Source organism: Lytechinus variegatus, chromosome 2, assembly GCF_018143015.1.
Source record: "Lytechinus variegatus isolate NC3 chromosome 2, Lvar_3.0, whole genome shotgun sequence".
Classification (NCBI taxonomy): Eukaryota; Metazoa; Echinodermata; class Echinoidea; order Temnopleuroida; family Toxopneustidae; genus Lytechinus; species Lytechinus variegatus.
Genome location: NC_054741.1, coordinates 80,278,592 through 80,285,715, shown reverse-complemented (window position 1 = coordinate 80,285,715; position 7,124 = coordinate 80,278,592).

The window sequence follows — 7,124 nt, the reverse complement described above, 5'->3', positions numbered from 1 at the left end:
AAAAGGAAACAATTTAAAGGTTAGTTTGAGGGAAGCTTTGAGTGATTCGAGTAACGGGCATCCCTCGATTCTATGGGAAGGTCATTCCAAAGCCCTTTATGTATTCTTCCACAATCAGGTTGTTATGAGATCATGTAATGTTGGCTGGGGAAGTGTAAATGGTGAATGGGTAATGTCAGAGGAACTGATTTGAGAAGGAGGGGATGGGGGGGGGGGGGTGGTATCAAGAAGGATGTTACCCATAGTGGGGAATTATTTTGTTTCAAATTTTTCTTCAAATTTATCAAATTCATGTTCTTATTACAAGTCTTTATACTATGGAGATGAAACAAAATTTTAAAGGGGTATACAGGAATCAGGGGATAGGTTGGTTGACCCTTTACAAATATTACTGAATAGCTCCCTCATCTTTTAACCAATTCTCACAAAATTTAGCACACACATTGATCTTTAGAAAAAGATGAGAATTACACATTTCCTGCCTGTGTTGCCTTGGCAATATGATAACAGCAAAAATTAGATAAAAACCTGAGAATTTGATAACTTCCTCAGTCTTCAACCTGTAGTTAATTTCGCAATAATGCTGCCACACAAAGTTTTGTACTGCCCTGCTCAACAGGGTTTTACTTTCAAGTCTTGTGCATCTTTTGAGACCTTTTTTTTTAGAAAATCGAACACACATCTACAAATTCTTATAAATGCATTTCAACTCTAAAATTATGAAAAAACAATTGTTTTTCAACCAAAAATTATAAGTGTATGATTATTTATATGTTTGATTGTTTAAATGAGATTATTTTGTGCTGCCAAGGGTCACTGAAAAAGTTGATTGTAGAACAAAGATTTTTAATAAGAAACAAACAAATACATGCAAAATTCAGCAAGCAATAAAATGCATAGGAAGTTGATACTCTTGGCATTTTATTTTCAGATATTTGTTCGAAATGGCAAAAAAATCAACAATGATCTGCAGCATATATTAGTGATTTTAATGTGAGTTAAAGTTGAAATTGGCATATTACTGCAATGAATTGTACAAAACTTGCATATCACACTACTTTTTTCAGTTTATAACCTATTTTCATTAAATTAACACACTCATTGTTCTTAATGTGCAAGACACAGTTTTTTGTATGTGTCAGAAATTGTATTTCTTTGTTAGCAGATTATTATGACACTATACTAATGAAAACACATTGACGATTGAAGTACTCCCTCAGTTTGTGACAACTGCTCATGAAATTTGGCCAAATTATTAGTCTTTGGGACATGCAAGATTGATTTCTCAATTATGTCGGAAAGTTCATTGCCATAGTAATGACATGGGGTAGCAGGTGGTAATCACCTATAGGAATATTTTTATATTGGTTGAATTAGTTCAAGGTTTAACATAACAGATACATGATTTATATTGAAAATATCACAATACTGAAATAGGAATGCCCATGAAAACGGAGATGCCTTATGTCCATTGAATCCTTACCAAAGTCACTGGTGACAAAGTACACTTATGAAATTAAAGAAGACAGTTAACAGGAGTGTCATCAAATTGACCATCTTCTGCAATTTTGTGTGTGAGTTTTTACCAAATTTGGGGTACCAAATGTACTTAACATTTTTGTTAGTGCATGTTTGACCCCAAATGGCTCAAAAGTGATTTCTTGTACAAAGTCAAAGCAAATTGTGTTATGTGAGATTATTCTTTCTTTTGCCGGTTGATTCATTTTATTCTATTAATGTTTGAAAACTGATCCCTGTCAAAGCTCAATGAAAAAAATACAAAAGTTCTACAAAACAAAGAAATACATAAAAATTTGACTATATTTTGGCAATATTTTTGGAGATATATAATTTAACACAAAAGAAATAAATATGGTTTAACTTGAAAGAACAAAAGTACAGTTTAACTATTAAAAAAGGATTTCAACATTTAAGAAAAAAAAGTACAATTTAGCTTTTAAAAAAATCCACATTGACAAAAACAAAGATATAATTAAAAAAAAATATATAATTAAACACAATAGAAAAATACAATTTAACAACATAAAAGAAAAAGTACAATTAAAAAAAGAAACATTTAGCCTTAAAGAGAAAAAAATCATATTTAAAGTAAAATATAACTTAAATGAAAAGAAAGGAGATACAATACTTCAATAATTAGATATATCTAATTAAAAAAAATACAATTCAACAAAAATTTGATATGTCTACTTTGAAAACAAAACAATTAAAAAACAAGCAAGTTAACATGAAAGAAAGAGTACAATTTATAGAAAAAAACTAAAAACATTTATCCTAAAAGAAAAAAAAATAAAATTTAAGGTAAAACGGAAAAAAAAATCTGAAAAAGAAGAACGATTCTTCAATAATTAGATATATCTTCTCACCCCCCAAAATTTTTTTTAAAAATATCAGCAAAAGAAAAAAAATCCAGCATAAAAGAAAAAGTACCATTTATTAAAAAATACTTAATTTATCAAAAAAATGCTTAACCTTAAAGAAAAAGTAAATTTTAATATACAAAGAAAAAATAACACAGAGAAAGAAAAAGTACAATTAAAAATAACACTTAAAAGAAAAGAAGTACAGTACTTCATCAATTATATATTTCTATTTACAAAGAAAGTACAATTCAACAAAAATTTGATATATCTAATTTTTAAAAAATAAGGAAAAAAAAACAATTTAACATAAAAAGAAAAATTGCAATTTATCAAAGAAAATATTTAACCTTGATGAAAAAAATATTAAGATTTAAAAAATAACACTTAAATGAAAAGAAAAGAAGTACATACTTCAATAATTAAATATATCTAATGAGAGAAAGGACAAGTACAATTAAAAAAAAGTATCCTTTATCCAGTACTTCATTAATTAGATATATCTAGTTTGAAAAAAATTGAAAAAAAAACATTAAAAAGTACAATTTATAAAAGAAAAAATTTAACCTGTAAGAAAAAAAATAAATTTAAGATAAAAGATAACACTTATAAGAAAGAAGTACATTACTTTGATAATTAGATGTATCTGTTTTTTTTATGCTTGTTCATCATTGAGTAAGCTGATTGCATAAACCGAAAATTAATTCTCAGTGCCCACGTATGTCCATTGACGACCATGTGTCCCTTGCCATAGTAATATTACTCTCAATTCATTGGAGCGTGGTTAATTGGGCGTGTTTGTGATTATCAGTACACTCCCAGCACTTGCGTTTGAATATTGCTTTTTTGTTTTATATTTTGCCCTTTCTACTTTCTACCTTTCTACTTTTTCATTATTTAGGTGTTAGGTACCCACGGACCCACTCTTCCTTGCTGTGACACTAGGTATCTTCATGTGTCTGTCAAGTGCCTTGTGCTATTATGAGCGAGATCTCGCGACTCGCATAGAGTTGCTTCAAACAAAACCTGGCCCTCCCCCCCCCCCTCACCTGGTGCTCCCGAACCAGCCATCACCAGCCTACTGCCCCCCCCCCACTTCTTTGTAGGCTTGGCTTGAAGGGAACCCCTCTACCCAGTGCGGCGGAGGCTATGTTAATCTGGGCCTGCCAGTGTTTGATAGTTTGTTTTCCGCAGGGCTTCCTTGCTCCTTTGGACCTAGTTAAAATCTAGGGGGATAAGGAATCTTTGCCAGGGCCTTGGTGATTTTCATTGGCCTTGTCCCGGCTGGTAAGAGAGCTCCTTCATTAGTAGTCCATCCTCATCTGATATGGCCAGGATTTCGTCGACCATGTCCTGGAAAGTCGGGAGCTTTTCCTGTACCCAGTGTGATGGAGGCTAGCTTTGTTAGAGCTGGGTTTTTTCTCTCCATCTCTAGTCTGGCTGGGCCTGCTAAATTTTGTTTTCCGCAGGGCTCCCTTCCTCCTTTTGACTTTGGTTAAAAATCTAGGAGGATAAGGCATGGACCCTTTGCCAGAGCCCTGGTGATTTTCATCGGCCCTGTCCTGGCTGGTCAGAGAGCTCCTTCATTAGTAGTCCATCCTCATCTGATGAGGCCAGGATTTCGTCGACCATGTCCTGGAAAGTCTGGAGCTTTTCCTGTACCCAGTGTGATGGAGGCTAGCTCTGTTAGAGTTGGGTTTTTTTTTCTCTCCATCTCTAGTCTGGCTGGGCCTGCTAATTTTTGTTTTCCGCAGGGCTCCCTTCCTCCTTTTGACCTTGGTTAAAAATCTAGGAGGATAAGGCATGGACCCTTTGCCAGAGCCCTGGTGATTTTCATCGGCCCTGTCCTGGCTGGTTAGAGAGCTCCTTCATTAGTAGTCCATCCTCCACTGAGGAGGCCGGGATGATGTTGCCCAAGTCCTGGCTGGGAGCTTTTCCCATTGGTTTGGCATACCTACCTTGCTTGTGTTGTTAGCTTTTTCAGAATATTACTATGGCATAGGACGCATGAACGACAGTGGGCCCATGTGGTCGCTGTGCTCAAATAATTTGTGTAAAAGCATTCTTTCAGCTTAGTTCATGAATGAACTATCATAATGGGTAGATACATTGAATTATCTCATAAATAATAAATTCAGGTAACATTTTTCTGACTCTTCAGTTATCCTATGTAATGTTATCAAAAAGAGATCCTCTTAATAAAATTCACGTAAAGGTAAAGTCGACCCAAACTTAAGTTGATTTGAATAAGTTTTGAATAGGATTACAAAACTAAGATGTACAAATATGGACAAACATAATATGTCATGTTGGGGGATCAACATCAAAATCTTAACCTAACCTCAAGTTTTTGAGCTGTCATCATAACTTAGAGAAAGTATATGGAGCTAGTTCACAAAACTTGGACAAAATAGTAATCGAGTATCACTGAATATTCCATGCAAGTGTCAGATCACATAAAATAAAGTTGTATTTTTCTGACTCTTTAGTTATCCTATATAGTATAATATAGTGACGCTCTACAATTCACTTAAAGGTAAAGTCTATCCAAACAAAAGTTCATTTGAATAAACGGATTGAATAAAAAGAGAAATAAGGTGAATATATAGGATTACAAAAATAAGATATACAAAATATGGACAAAAAAAATATGGCATGTTGGGGGAGTCAACATTAAAGTCGTAACCTCAGCTCAAGTTTTTGAAATGTCATTACAACTTTGAAAGTATATGGAGGAAGTCCATAAAACTTGGACACAAGAGTAATCAAGCATCACTGATCATTTGATGCAAGTTTCAGGTCACATAAAATCAGGTTATATATTTTCAGACTCTTTAGTTATCCTATATAGTATAAAAATGAGACGGTCTTCATACAATTCATGTAAAGGTAAAGTCGACCCAAACTAATTAAGTTGATTTGAATAATTGGATTGAATGAAAACATAAGTAAGGTAATTATATAAGATTACAAAAACAAGATAGAAAATATCATGTCATGTTGGGGGAATCAACATCAAAATCTTAACCTAAAGTTAAGTTTTTGAAATGTCTTCATAACTGAGAAAGTACACAGAGCTAGTTCACAAAACTTGGACAAAATAGTAATCAAGTATCATTGAATGTTCCATGCAAGTTTCAGGTCACATAAAATCAAGTTGTATTTTTCTGACTCTTTAGTTATCCTATATAATATGATATAGAGATGCTCACTCTACAATTCATTTAAAGGCAAAGTCTACCCAAACAAAAGTTGATTTGAATAAATGGATTGAACAAAAATAAGGTGAATGTATAGGATTACAAAAATAAGATATACAATACAAAATATGGACAAACAAAATATGGCATGTTGGGGGAGTCAACATTAAAGTCGTAACCTCAGCTCAAGTTTTTGAAATGTCATTACAACTTTGAAAGTATTTGGAAGAAGTCCATAAAACTTGGACATAAGAGTAATCAAGCATCACTGATCATTCGATGCAAGTTTCAAGTCACATAAAATCAGGTTATATTTTCTGACTCCTAAGTTATCATGTATAATATAAAAAATCGATGCTCTTTATACAATTCACCTAAAGGTAAAGTCTACCCTAACAAAAGTTGACTTGAATAATTGGATTAAATGAAAAAAAAATAAGATAAATATGTAGGATTACTAAAGTAAGATGTACAAATAACAAACAAAATATGTCAGGGGGGGGGGATCAACATTGAAATCTTAACCTAAGTTCAAGTTTTCTAAATGTCATCATAACTTAAAAAGTATTTTACTTTTGCCTATTTGGGGGTTATTGTTGAATTGCCATCTTAACTTTGAATGTTTATGGATAAAATTGATGAAATGTGGACATAGGGGTAATCAGATATCATTGGATCAAATTCCAAAAACTGGGACATAAGAGTAATCAAGTATCACCGAACATTCCATGCAAGTATCACATCACATGACTAAGGTCAAAGGTCATTTAAAGTCAATAAACTTTGGTCTATTGAGAGGTAATTGTTGAATTGCCATCTTAACTTTGAAAGTTATTAATGGATAAAGTTAATGAAATGTGGACATAGGGGTAATCAAATATCATTGGATCAAGTTCCTAAAACTTGGACATAAGAGTAATCAAGTATCACCGAACATTCCATGCAAGTGTCACATCACATGACCAAGGTCAAAGGTCATTTAAAGTCAATAAAGTTTGGTCTATTGAGAGGTAATTGTAGAATCGCCATCTTAACTTTGAAAGTTTATGGATAAAGTTAATGAAATGTGGACATAGGGGTATTCAAATATCATTGCTTGTCTTGGACAAGACTTGGGTCACTCGATCAAGGTCAAATGTCATTTAGGGTTAATGAATATCATACGAATGGTGTTTTTGTGAATAATTATTTTATAGTCGTTTTCAAAGGCACTACTGCTATATTGCATTGCGTAATGCAGGCGAGACCATCAGAGAAGATCCACTTATTAATGTTTTATATAATTTTTAATGTCTTTTATCCTTTTTTATTTTCATATATTTTTTAAAAATTTTACCTATTTTTATTTTCTTAGGTTCACTTCACTTTTTTATCATATTCATGTTCTGAAAAAAAAAAACGGTTCTACCACGGAAATATTTAGGAAAACCGGGGGGGGGGGCACTTCCATTGACAAGTGGACACACATGCGTGACCAAAGGTTTTCGGAAAGCACCCTAAACATGTAGTGTTGGGGCAAACAGATATTTTAGTCTTATTCTGC